Genomic DNA, 15,011 nt, shown 5'->3' with positions numbered 1-15,011 from the left:
GAGCTGTATTTGTAAACATATAGAACTTTGTTAGCATACTAGAGCAGGGTGAGGAAAGAGATGGTGAGGGATATGGAAGAGCAGGTCGGTGTGTCCATGCTCATTTACACCAGGCTGCCGAGTAGCCCTCCCTTCCCCTTCCCATCAACTCACCAATCACAGCTACCCAGGAATAGCAATGTGGCCGTTCATGTGACAGCTGCGTGTGTATGTGTGTGTGAGCAAGGTAATATTAAGTGCCTGCTGGCTTATCATTTGTGTTTTCTTCTGTTCATGTTCTTTCCCTTTTATCTTCTTGCAGTCTTGACATCTTCTCCATTTGGTCTCTTTTGATCAGCCTGAGCTTTGTTAAACTCAACATCTATGATTTAAACTTACACCTGTGCTTTAAACCTTGATCCCAGTTTATTAATTATCATTGCACAGGAACTTTGACCCAGGCCCAATTCTGTGTTTACCATGAACTATGTAGACTGGACTATGGAGTGATAACATTTTGATTGTAACTATTTATATAAAATGGATGTTAAATAATAGTTATCTTTATTGTGCTTAAACTTGTGTGTCCACTTTAAACTAGAGGTCTTCACAGGTCCTACTGAACCCGAAATCCAACCAAAATTCAAACCTTTCCCTCGGGTCCATGTCGGGTCCTGTTTGATTATCATCGGGTCTCGGGTCTATGTAACCACAGCTGATAGAACCGACTGGACACGAATGGCTCCAACAAGGGCTCTGCATAGCCAATAGCATATGTATTTTACGCTAACAACATGCATTCATGGTCTTATAGAATACCTAACCAACAGATAAAGACTTGGCTGATTAACATTATTGTTTGTCACTCGGGTCGGGTTTAGACCCAGACCCGTTGGGGTATGGGTTGGGTCTAGGTCTGGTTGTTGTCGAGTCCATTCAGGTTCTAAATATATGAAAGATAAAATATGGCCTTTAGAGCGCACTGATTGCTCAGGGACACCACAGTATCTGTCTGTCTGTCTGTGTGTGTAAAAAGCAGAGAAAACATCCATAGCGGTGTTTCTCTTCTTGTGACTAGCAGTGCCCGTCCAGTAAGCAGACTGCAGCAGCTCTCCCCATTCTATAAGAGTTCTGTTACGCCCTGGCCATAGAGAGGATTTTTATTCTCTGTTTTGGTTAGGCCAGGGTGTTACTTGGGTGGGCATTCTATGTCCTTTTTTCTATGTTTTTGTATTTCTTTGTTTTTGGCTGGGTATGGTTCTCAATCAGGGACAGCTGTCTGTTGTTGTCTCTGATTGAGAACCATACTAAGGTAGCTCTTGCCCACATGGGTTTTGTGGGTAGTTGTTTCCCGTTTTATGTTGTCACCTGATAGGACTGGTTCGTTTTTTTCACCTTTGTTATTTTGTGTTCAGATTAATAAAGTTAACATGGACACGTACCATGCTGCATTTTGGTCCGATCCTTCATATTCCTCATCAGACGAGGATGAGAATCGTTACAAGTTTCCACCGACAGATTTGTGGTTGTGGGAGAAATATATCCCAGGAGATTACATTTCACCTCAAGATGCACTCTACTCACTCATGAGGAACCAAGCAGACAGGCTTTCCACAGGAAAAAAATACTTTATTAAGACGCTTATATAATGTATATCACCATTTAGACAAAGTATGTACATCAACAACTTTCTGGTAGGTCCCAAGTACATCTTTCTATAAAAAACGAATATTCTGTTAAAACATACATTCACTTCTTGCCAACTCCTTAGACTGCAGTATTCATACAAATACATTTAATAAACATCCAATGATGTTTTTATCAGCTTTTCACAAGTAAAAGGCAACAGCATGAACAAACACCAGGTTTGACTTGAGGAGAAGCGGATTGCTGAAAAACGCAGACCAGGGCCAGCACAGGGCTCCAGTATGTACAGGGTTTAATGTACAGGGTTTATTTTACACTAAAATGACTGTCCACACTCTACTACCCCTCTCTCTCGTCCGAGAATTAGGACACATATCAAAAATAGAGATGTACAAGTAGTATACACAATAATGACAGAAAATCCATCTCAACAGTCAGTGAATTGCCAACTCGACATGGTCAAGTGATGACATCACTAACTCCATAAAGTGTGAATTGGCGTACCCTTTGCTCCTGGCTGTACAGTTGTGGGGATCATTATTATAGTCAGAGAGCTTGTTGTTGTCATAGGAAATGGGGCAAAGGGCATTGTCAGCGATGGTAATGGTTACCTAAGGTAGATAGACAGCAACCTTTGGGTGAAAGGTGACTGTTGACATTAGGTGTAACATGATTTAGGACGTGTATGTGTCTCTATGACAGCAGCTAGAACTGAGACCTGTCAGTGTCATCAGCATGTAGAAACCTCAACAACAGCATCTACGGGATTGCGTCTCTTTTACATTCAATCAAGGGTGTGTGTTCAGGGCAGGTCCAGATCAGTGGGGTCAATGATGCACTCAGCGCTCTGGTGGGGGTATGCATTTTAAGTCAAACATTCAGAGGGTTGAGGGTCAGGTAACAGGTTCAGCTGTCTTCATTCTACACCTTCACTCTTTCTTGTCTTCGCAGCAGTGTGGCTGTGGGTGATATCACCAGTCCGGGACCAGATCAGCTGCATGCTCTCTGTCTCCCTTCGGTCTTCTGACCTCTGGGGTGAGTGACCAGAGGAGAGGGGTGATGGTGGGTGATGTTCTCCCCCATGTTCCCTCTCGGCAGAGCAGTCTCTATGTTCAATAACACTTCAGTGGTCTCTCAGTCTTTGGTTTCCAGGTTAATGGGCTTTAACGCTTGGAGGAGGGCTGGTGAGTCCATGGGGCTCTGGGCCACGGTGGGGGAGAGGGAGAGTGCCCCCTGGGGGATATCGTAATCAGGGAAGTTTGGGCATGCCTGTCGCTAGGCATGCCCTGTGCGGAGCCCCCCAGGCCAGGGTAGATCATGGGCATGGCCCCAGAGTACCAGCACTTCTCCAGCATCGGCAGATAAGCGGCAGCAGAAGGGGGGATGAGGTAGAAGGGCATGCAGAGAGGATGAGGTTGGCCCTGGTGGGGGGAGTAGGCGCTCATGTAGCTGCTGTGACTGCTGGAGGAGGAGGAAGAGGATGAGGATGACTCTCCACCTGAGAGAAACTCGTCATCGGATGACTCCACCCGGGCATGTTTGTGGCGAGGTTCATCTTCCTGCTTGACGCCCAATGACGTCGTCTTTTCGCCCAGGGCTCTCTTCAGCTGGCTCTCTTGGCCATAGTACCCTGCACGCAACGCCAGATGCTCACCCTGCTCGCCACCGTAGCCGCTGTCTGTGTCTGTATCACTGCCACTTTGCTCACCGCCAACCTGGGCATACGCCCGCTGTATGACGGGCACACAGTTCTTCCTGTGGCCCTCGCTGGGCTTGGGGGGCTGGCCTACAGGCTTCTCCCTCAGGGCCTGGTGGTGGTGGTAGCTTGGGGTCTTTTCGGGCCAGGGGCTGTGGGGAGGGCCCTGGGGGATCTCAGTGGCCACCTTGTGCAGGTGGTTGATCATGTGGGAGGGTGTGAGGTCTCCGTCACCCTCCTGGTTGGCCAGGTACTGTAAAACCTCCTGGGCACAGACGTGGAAGCCTGAGCGGAACATCCCCTCGCTGTTCTCCTGGCTGGGAGAGGACTGCTCTGTAGACAGGAAGGAACAACATCATCAAATACAGAACTACCACAATGCATTATTTTGGAAACTACCAAACTACTCTCATCACATTTGGGGAAATTCTCATAAGTAATAGATCTTATTATGGGTAAAATTTCCCCTTATATTCAACCACATCCATTCTAAAACTGAGTTATTCTGTCTCAGTTTCTTATTCCGGTAACATGTTATAATAATGCAATAGATGAGAAATGTACTGTGCTGCATTTGAGAATTAGTGAGGATGTTGTCTGCATCCAAATGGAAACTAGTCAAGGCAAGAGACGACAAGCTATATTTAAATTCACTGATTTGCATGCCCTCCTGCAGAATCATCTTATTGTGGGTGTGTGTGTATGCTTCTTCTCACCGATTTGCATGCCATTCTGCAGAGCGAGGATTTTCTGCTGCTGGTTTTCCAGTAGAGTGGTGAGGGCTTTCACATGCTTGAGCGTGAGTTCCAAAACCACAGCCTTCTCCAGATGGCCAAGAGTCTACGAGAATAACACACACTACTGTCAGCAGGGGCTCCCTGCACTCAGCAGCACACACACAAACTTGGAGGCAAAACAATAACTAGTTATACTCAAATTAAAATTCAATCTTCAACATTTGATAATATATCAGATATCACTACCTGAATCATAAAAAAATACTGATCTAAGGAAATTTGCACCATTTCAGAATTAGTTTAAATTAAGTACTTAATTTCATTGATTTAAATGATTTTATAAATCTCAACTGTTAGTCACGTCGATACCAAAACCTGAAGTACCACAAAGCAACCACTTCACGGCGCCTTAGCTAACATCTACAAGCAGTGAACAGTGAACCAGTTATTACTGAGCTACTTCCAGATAAATAGGAACTTACTGTAAGTTTCAGGTGCTCAGGCAATAAATCTTTCAACTGAGCGATGCACTCGTTTATCCTGTCTCGCCTTTTCTTCTCAATAAGTCGATGAGGTAGTTTGTAGTTTTCCTAAAGGCAGGAGTGTGAAAGTAGGTTAGGTGGAGTCATATTGAGGTTACCGAACACCTTCAGCAATTTGACAAGAAGCCCTGTCAACACTAACATGGACTTCAAGCCTCGGACTTCAAGCCTCACATCAGACGGGAAAACGGGTCACCGCGTGATCTGAATGATCAGGCCGACTGAATGACTTAAAACAATGTTTAGTTTAAATATTGTATAAATCACAATATTCTTATTGTAATAAAATTACATTCAAAAGTATTATTTCACATGAAAATAGTGAATAAACACAAATATTTCTACCAACCTTGCATTCCTCTGCTCGTTTCATTCCCCGACGGGATTTGTATACATATATAGGGAAATCCATCCTAAAGAAAGGCAGAAGACAGTCAATGAGATGTGAGTTTTGTGAAGTTGCGCACTCAATGTCAAGAGAGACAAATGTGTGACACTGTGTAGAGGCACAGGACAAGCATGGCCATTGCACAAGTATCTTTCTCAGCAACTTACCCTTGCATGTCAGACAGCTCAGCCTGCTGGTACTTGGGAGGGGGTTGCGCCCTTTGAATCCTTTCCATTTCCATTATCTTTAGGCCTACTCCAAACTAATCACGAAAGGGCAAGGTTGTTTCCCAATGTATTCACTCAAGGATGCATATGAAATTTAATAAAAGTAAATCGTCCAGTATTCCTACTAACTCGAGATTAACAATATGTAGAGAAAATGTATTTTCCTTTATATTTCAATTGTTGTTACTATTACATTTGTCGCCGAATGGGAGTAAATTGTCCCGGAGATATCCACGAAGTCAGTCAAGGGTAGCCCTGAAGATGCACTAATCTTGGTTGCGCGTTGGGAAAGTGGGGGAGGACACTAGAGCTACGTGTTAAATAAACCCCTCTGACTCTCGCTCGCAGAGTGACCTACCTCTGTCACATGAGTCACGTTTTGGACGCCGCTGTCTCCGCGGTGGAGGGACTGCCCATTTTCTACTGATAAGGAGGATCTGGGGGCGACGTCGGTTCCACGTCACACCAGAGGACTGAGTCCCGGGTCTCGTGTACCACCATGCTCAACTGTATGGTAACCACTATACGCGCCACCGCTAAGGAGCATATAGACAGGTTACAGTTTATAACACAGAGCTACACTTCTCACCAAAACTGCTCCGCAGGATCCACCACTAACAAGACATCAATAATATTGATATGGGGATAATTTTGCAAATATATCGATGAATTGATAGAATAGGGAGTTAAATGTGATATCTTATCCCAATCCTTATATTGTTCATGGGACTCATTCACCTTTTGCCTCATACACAACATAATTTAATCGTAAGTGTAGGCCTATGCCAATAAGCAAAATCATGTAATTTGTAAATACAATATTATTTAACTTTAACCACTATGATAAGATAATAGCCCTATGTTGTAGGGCTTTATAATAGGGGTATTGACATGTAGGCCTGCCTGGTGGATGCTGACTAAACTCAACACGATTTAGGATGGATTTGAGCAACGACTAGTGTGGGCTGACTGGAACTCCAACTTCACACAAAAAACGTATTTTTTTTTAATCAGAAACGACAGATTTTAGCACCCAAAGATTACCCGGCAATTACACAGAACAATGTGAAGACAGGGGCTGTGAGGACAGATTGTCGTAGGCCCCGGAACTCCTGCTCGAAGTCTTCATCCCTCATCTCAAGGTAGGTGAAAAGTTGCTGGAAAAGGGCTACTATGGCTGGTTGTGGTTCGGGTCCTCCAACTGCTCCTTCAGTTGGCTGATCTTTTATGTCTGTATCGGGTGATTCAATCTGCAACTCAAGCGATTCTGGTTGTGTTTGGCCCCTTGGCCAGGCTCCTAGTTTCTCATAATTGACCTCTTCTTCGCCGGATGATTCCATCGTATTCCACCCCGTTTCAATTTTAGGTACCTTTTCTGACAGTTGATGCTGCGAACACAACTCAGTACGCGTTCCTTTATATCTCTTTTTGGAATTCACTGATTTGCGGTGCGCCATCCCACTGCTGCCACCATATGTAGCGTAGAGTAGGCCAGAAGGCTAAACTGAAAAACCTAACATATGTCAAATAAAACGATGGCCGTAAAAGTACTTCTGTGCAAGGGTGTTTATTTACATAGTGAGTCTGGAAGAAAAACAGTACTGCCACCAAAAGTATACATTATGGGCCAGCTAAAACAGTGCTGCCCCATCAACAACTCAATCAAAACGCCACCCGCCCCCCTTACCAACATCAAAGCCTACATTTTCCACTAAGCTAAACATATCATGAATTATCTTCATTGAACCTTAGCAATCGGTTACATAATAATCCCATCACTCCTGACATGCTGTCTTCAATTGCACAGTCACTACAAAACCAGACCGATTGCCATATCGTGTCCTTATTCCAGAATACCCGGAAGCTACAGAGAGAGGAACAGAAACAAACAAACAGAGCGCTCATCCAAAACATTGATAAGTACAATAAACGTCACAAATTAAACATGGAAGCTTGTCTGCGTAGTTCTTATAACATACCAAACTGTTACTGAAGGGAGGTAAGAATGTGTGTAATGTATGAACTGAGATCGCTAAATAAACGTGTGTGTCAACCCACATTGTTAAGGTAGCTAAAAACAGAGCAGGGAAGGGGAGATGAGTGTGGGTGTGTTATCTTACCAAATGCTGCCCGCGGCTAGTGATCTGAGCAGAGCTCGAGCAGAGCGTGTCCAATTTGACTGGAGCGAGATTCCCAAAGGCTGACTTGTCGGCCTTTTCGCCCGCTCCAAGTAGCGTTCACATCAAAAGCTCCGGGCATGCCGAGCCCAGCATGCATTTGTAGTCTACTTGTGCGCTGCTATAGCCCCTTGCCTTAGCTACTCTCACGGAGTTCCCTAAATATTTTCATAAAGAAACTGATCAAATCTACAGGTGCAAAATCAAGGTGATTTACAAATATGAGGACCAAGAGCAAGAGAGAAAGTGAAAGTTAATTTTTGTTTATTTCACTTTATATATTATCTACCTTACTTGCTTTGGCAATGTTAACACGTTTCCCATGCCAATAAAGCCCTTGAATTGAATTGAAGTGCGGTGATGTAATGTCCACAACTAAAGAAACATTGTGGAATCTGAAAAGACACATCCAAAAAGCATGATGACGTACCATGTGCACATGCTAAAATAAAGGAATGAGGTGGGTAGCTAATTAAGTGTGTCATTGTAGCAAAGTATTTAAAACTAAAAACAGATCTCTTTAAAGTGTCCTTAATTTTGGTGGTATTATCTATACAATAAGCCATAATTGATTTTGGCCTAATATGTCTGGCATATTCCAACTTTCAAGGAGCTTTCAATTTTGATTGGGTTATTTTGCCGAAAAACCTTTAGGCCTACCTATAGAAAAAAAAAACTCCCCAGTGGCTCTGCAAGCTTGGAGAGGATATTCTCCGCTACTGGTCTGCGTTTCTTAAAATGAATTCAAAGGCATGCAGACTAAGCCTAATAAGGCATTTTGAATGTTTTATTTAATTCTAGTAGCTCACAGTGTATATGTGCAATTTTTAGACTAAAATTATTTAATACAACAAAACGTGTTTAAATGCTGAGCGCTTAATGTCCCTGACTCCCTACCAGCCTAGTGTGTAGCACTCGCAAATACTTCACAATGTATTTCTTGTACTCTATAGCCTTAAAAAAAAATGAAATAATTTACCCCCCCCAAAATATTTTGTGTTCCTTCTTAGGCTCCCTGTCTGGCTCCTGACCTACTTAGCGTGTTGTGCTGTTTAATATGACATGTACTGCTGCCTATTTGAAGTGGTGAGCGCTTTATACAACACAAGACATGCAAACAGGTCCAGAACAGAGGCAGGGAAAGCACAATCTTAAATAGAGCCTTGGCTACAGGTAACTCAAGCTTTCAATAAAACCAGATTAAAGAACACCTTACTGCACAAAGGGGACTGTGAAGAGACACCGCCATTTTATATACACTGCTCAAAAAATAAATAAAGGGAACACTTAAACAACACAATGTAACTCCAAGTCAATCACACGACTGTGAAATCAAACTGTCCACTTAGGAAGCAACACTGATTGACAATAAATTTCTGTTGTGCAAATGGAATAGACAACAGGTGGAAATTATAGGCAATTAGCAAGACACCCCCAATAAAGGAGTGGTTCTGCAGGTGGTGACCACAGACCACTTCTCAGTTCCTATGCTTCCTGGCTGATGTTTGGTCACTTTTGAATGCTGGCGGTGCTTTCACTCTAGTGGTAGCATGAGACGGAGACTACAACCCACACAAGAGATCCCTCAGGAGACCATCCGCCACCTAATCAGGAGCATGCCCAGGCATTGTAGGGAGGTCATACAGGCACGTGGAGGCCACACACACTACTGAGCCTAATTTTTGACTTGTTTTAAGGACATTACATCAAAGTTGGATCAGCCTGTAGTGTGGTTTTCCACTGTAATTTTGAGTGTGACTCCAAATCCAGACCTCCATGGGTTGATAAATTTGATTTCCATTGATAATGTTTGTGTGATTTTGTTGTCAGCACCTTCAACTAGGTAAAGAAAAAAGTATTTAATAAAAATATTTCATTCATTCAGATCTAGGATGTGTTATTTTGGTGTTCCCTTTATTTTTTTGAGCAGTGTATGTTATTGTAATTTGCACTGTACTATGTATTAGACCTAGATATTGTGTGTATGTGCTGATATGTAGGCTATGTGTGATGTTTTAAATGTATGTATTTCAGTCCTTGACTAATAATGTTCTGTACTATGTATTCGACCTAGATATTGTGTGTATGTACTAATACTGTGGGGCAAAAAAGTATTTAGTCAGCCATAGTGGAGTTTGGAGTGTGACTGTTTGAGGTTGTGGACAGGTGTCTTTTATTCTGATAACAAGTTCAAACAGGTGCCATTAATACAGGTATCGAGTGGAGGACAGATGAGCCTCTTAAAGAAGAAGTTACAGGTCTGTGAGAGCCAGAAATCTTGCTTGTTTGTAGGTGACCAAATACTTATTGTCCACCATAATTTGCAAATTCATCAAAAATCCTACAATGTGATTTTCTGGATTTTTTTCCCTAATTTTGTCTGTCATAGTTGAAGTGTACCTATGATAAAAATTACAGGCCTCTCTAGTCTTTTTAAGTGGGAGAACTTGCACAATTGGTGGCTGACTAAATACTTTTTTGCCCCACTGTATGTAGGCTGTGTGTGATGTTTTAAATGTATTTCAGTCCTTGACTAATAATGTTCTGTACTATGTATGATGTCATGTTTCATGTGGACCTCAGGAAGGGTAGCAGATGCTTTTGCAGCGGCTTACGGGGATCCTAATAAATACCAAATAGCATTCAGCTTTTCATGTTTATTAAAATACTTATCTTCCCAAACAAAAATAGATTGGTGTTGGTTAAATTGTGATTTTAATGAATGGAGCGAATTTGAAGTGGCAGTTTTTCCTGGGTGCTTGGTGCAGTTTTTAGCGGAGCGGTTGGAAATGACATAGAGCACAGGATAACTCCATAAGCAATGAGCGGGATTTCTGACTTCAACTTTGCTCCCATAACTCAACCCTCAGTTCTATTGGCAAACATACAATCACTAGAGAACAAACTAGACGAGCTCCGTTCAACACTATCCTATCAACAGGATCCAAAGAACTGTAATATCCTATGTTTCTCGGAAGTAGTGGCTCTTTCCATGACATAGACTGACCAGGTGAATCCAGGTGAAAGTTATGATCCCGGTATTGATGTCTATGATCACATATTAGTGTAGATGAAAGAGACGAGACAGGTTGAAGAAGGATTTTGAAGCCTTGAGACATGGATTGTGTATGTGTGCCATTCAGAGGGTGAATGGGCAAGACAAAAGGTTTACAGAGCATTCGGAAAGTATTCAGACCCTTTCACTTATTCTGCATTTTGTTACGTTACAGCCTTATTCTAAAATTGATGAAATAGTTTTTTCTCTTGTTAATCTACAAACAATACCCCACAATGACAAAGCAAAACACGTTTTTAGAAATGTTTGCAAAAAAATAAAACATACAAGTGAAATTTCACACTTAAATAAGTATTCAGACCCTTTACACACTACTTTTTTGAAGCACCTTTGGCAGCAATTTCAGCCATGAGTCGTCTTGGGTATGAGGCTACAAGCTTGGCACACCTGTATTTGGGGAGTTTCTCCCATTCTTTTCTGCAGATCCTCTCAAGCTCTGTCAGGTTGTATGAGGAGCGTCGCTGTACAGCTATTTTCAGGTCTCTCCAGAGATGTTCAATCAGGTTCAAGTCCGGGCTCTGGCTGCGCCACTCAAGGACATTCAGAGACTTGTCCCAAAGCCACACCTGCATTGTCTTGGCTGTGTGCTTTGGGTCGTTGTCCTATTGTTGTGAGAAGGTAGGGGTGGTATAAAGAACAGAGCCCTATTTGGTGAAAGACCAAGTCCATATTATGGCAAGACCAGCTCAAATAAGCAAAGAGAAACGACAGTCCATCATTACATTAAGACATGAAGGTCAGTCAATTCGGAAAATTTCAAGAACGTGGAAAGTGTCTTCAAGTGCAGTCGCAAAAACCATCAAACACTATGATGAAACTGGCTCTCATGATGACCACCACAGGAATGGAAGACCCAGAGCTACCTCTGCTGCATAGGATAAGTTAATTAGAGTTACTTTAGAAATCAGCAAATACAGTTGAAGATGGAAGTTTACATACACTTAGGTTGGAGTCATTAAAACTTGTTTTTCAAATTTCTTGTTAACAAACTATAGTTTTGTCAAGTCGTTTAGGACATCTACTTTGTGCATGACAAGTAATTTTTCCAACAATTGTTTACAGACAGATTATTTCACTTATAATTCACTGTATCACAATTCCAGTGGGTCAGAAGTTTACATACACTAAGTTGACTGTCTTTAAACAGCTTGGAAAATTCCAGAAAATGTGTCATGTCATGACTTTAGAAGCTTCTGATAAATTATGTAAATTAGCCTGAGTCAATTGGAGGTGTACCTGTGGATGTATTTCAAGGCCTACCTTCAAACTCAGTGCCTCTGCTTGACATCATGGGAAAATCAAAAGAAATCAGCTAAGACATCAGGAAAAAAATTGGAGACCTCCACAAGTCTCGTTCATCCTTGGGAGCAATTTCCAAACGCCTGAAGGTACCATGTTAATTTGTACAAAAAATAGTTTGCAAGTATAAACACCATGGGACCACGCAGCCGTCGTACCGCTCAGGAAGGAGACGCGTTCTGTCTCCTAGAGATTAAAGTATTTTGGTGTGAAAAGTGCAAATCAATCCCAGACCAACAGCAAAGGACCTTGTGAAGATGCTGGAGGAAACAGGTACAAAAGTATCTAAATCCACAGTAAAACAAGTCCTATATCGACATAACCTGAAAGGCCACTCAGCAAGTAAGAAGCCACCGCTCCAAAACCGCCATAAATAAGCCAGACTGTGGTTTGCAACTGCACATGGGGACAAAGATCGTACTTTTTAGAGAAATGTTCTCTCGTCTGATGAAACAAAAATAGAACTGTTTGGCCATAATGAACATCGTTATGTTTGGAGGATGCGAGTTTCCCAGTGATGCGAGCCTACTAGATGAGCTAAATTCTTTCTATGCTTGCTTTGAGGCAAGCACTGGTACACACTACCAAGTACGCTATTTTTCAGATGTTACCCTGCCGGTGAACAATATAAATAATATACTCAACAAGAAAAAATACAAATAAAAAAATAATAGCTTTAAAGATGCATGAGAGTACCAACTCTTTCGAACGACTGTGTGATCTTGCTCTCCGTAGCTGATGTGAGTACGAAGTATGTGACAAATAAAATGTGATATTGCAGAATGCATTGCATTACATGTCAAAGGAAATGAAGACGCAAGATAGGCCCTACAATTTTAAGAGGATGTGTGTAAAAATACACATAGCCTAATGCCACAATGTAAAATGATGGAAATGTATGCAAGCCCTTAATGATTAACTTGGAATGAATCCATATTCAGAAGCCTACAATTCACATTAGAATTGTATGTAATAGTCACATATTTTTTGAAAATTATAAATATTTCTTCAAGTGTGCAATAATTGACATGGTTCTTCTGATATTTGTTTGAACACTTTTTAGGATCCTGTTGAATAAATTGCACCTACAAGAGGCATTTATTTTTCTAAGAGATCTTTTTGCTTATAGAGACAACCAGACTAATTGCTTTCGCTTCAACAAGTGTGAAGGGCCAAGCAATGTTATTTCATGCTATCGGAACCATCTGCTATTCCACGTGCACGGTGGACTGGCAGTGTGTGGCAATGTGTCTGAAGGCATGCTGCTTTGTTGCCGCGCGCCACACTGGTTATCACGTCGATCTGCTGATGGCCTCTCGGGGCCCCGCTGTGCGCTGAGGGCACATCCACCACACGGCTACTTTTTATACCTAATGTGTACCCGCCTGCTCCACACTCCTGTGACTGCTGTCAATTACTCTGACAGCTGTCTATTAAACAAGCTTCTTTCATGGTAGCCTATACTGCCTTGGCTTGAAGAGGCCTAAATTGCTCACCAGACAAATTGATTTATCTGAAAGAAAATTATATGCAACTTTGTATCCTTTATGGAAATCTAAGGGTTTAAATAATTCAATATTACCAACAACATGCACGTCACACCACAACACATAGAGACCTTGACAAAATATTGAACTATTTGGAATGCAGAAAACTAATATGGAAAAGCCCCAAAGGATCTGAATCATTTAGACTGAATGAACCAATTATACGGACATAACCAATTAAAGCTAATTTAATTATATTTCCCCTCAATCGGGATTTGATAGGAAAAAAACAACATAGTGACATTCATAGAGAAATAGCGCAACAGGTCAGATGGACAAAATGCTGGTCAACCAAATCAATAGTAACCCAATAGATAAAGAGCAAGTACACCCCCTATCAACTAACAATGCATTTTGTTACCAAAGATATTACCTTTAGTGATTCAAAGGTTTAGGATCATGAAAACAGGGTGGGTTGACAGAGTGCGTGTGTGTATGTGTTCCAGGGGGTATAGAGGTAAAAAATGTGTCGTGCCCATCAATTTGTTCAATTTTTTATAAGTTTATTTTCACAATGATTTCAAAGGAACTGCATTTGGCTATCCTCATCATTAGGGGCATCGATCTCTGGGGCATGACCAGAAATAAGTCCACACTTTAAATGTAATATTTTTACCCAATCTGAGGTGGGCAATTATAATGCACATGTTTTGGATTTGTGTATCAGTGAAATCTCTTTAGATTCATATTGTTTATATTTTAAATGTTGCTGGTAAAACCCTACCTGTTTGCCGATCCCTCCTCCTATTGTGCTTTAGTCCTATAATTTCGTTAGCCTACCAAGAAAGGCAAATTGATATTGTAATTAGATGAATGTGAATTGGTAGCCTTTGAGATTGGAAAATAAACTTACATTTTCTCCAGACCTATGTACAAAATTTAGCGCTACACATGCAGCACAGCATTCCTAACCTAGCCCACAATGTCTGCTGTGTGGGTCGAGCAGTCAACAAGTCGAGCAGTCATTTGAAAGAACATTCAGTGAGAAACTCAAAGGCGAAATCCATTAACACCAAGAAAATGGTATTCATTGCCCTTGTCGATCAATCGTTCTCTGTTGTGGGTGATATTGGCTTTCGCCGACTGGTCGAGCACTGGTACACACTACCAAGTACGCTATTTTTCAGATGTTACCCTGCCGGTGAACAATATAAATAATATACTCAACAAGAAAAAATACAAATAAAAAAATAATAGCTTTAAAGATATCATACTTTGGACAAGTTAAACACACCGGGCAGAAGGCTACCAAGGTTAAAGGGCAATCTGTAGTACAGGGACAGAGCAGACACCTCATTATTGTTCCTGTAAACAGACAAGGGATAGGGGTGGAAAAATGCAACCACTCACAGACAGTCATGGCCTCAGACCGATCATCCACTGGACCAAAAATAAAGTTTACAAGCGTGAACAAAATAAAACATTTAAAAACAGGGCAAAACAAGCTGTCACGCCCTGGCCTTAGTATTCTGTGTTTTCGTTAGTATTTTGGTTAGGCCAGGGTGTGACATGGGGATTTATGTGGTTTGTTTGGTCTGGGGTTGTTTGTAGTTATGGGATTGTGGTTAGAGTAGTACTCTAGGTAAGTCTATGGTTGCCTAGAGTGGTTCTCAATCAGAGGCAGGTGTTTATTGTTGTCTCTGATTGGGAACCATATTTAGGCAGCCATATTCTTTAGGACTCTTGTGGGTGATTG

The 15,011-nt window shown here is 41.8% G+C and overlaps 1 pseudogene; it reads right to left on the bottom strand.

The window, feature by feature from the left end:
- Positions 1-1,587: 1,587 nt before the first annotated feature.
- LOC135541878 (class E basic helix-loop-helix protein 40-like) lies at positions 1,588-5,599 on the bottom strand (annotated as a pseudogene).
- Positions 5,600-15,011: the final 9,412 nt, after the last annotated feature.

Source organism: Oncorhynchus masou, chromosome 6 (genome assembly GCF_036934945.1).
Source record: "Oncorhynchus masou masou isolate Uvic2021 chromosome 6, UVic_Omas_1.1, whole genome shotgun sequence".
In the NCBI taxonomy this organism is placed as follows: domain Eukaryota; kingdom Metazoa; phylum Chordata; class Actinopteri; order Salmoniformes; family Salmonidae; genus Oncorhynchus; species Oncorhynchus masou.
The sequence above is the reverse complement of the archived record's forward strand: the minus strand, read 5'-3'. Positions and strand labels throughout refer to the sequence as shown.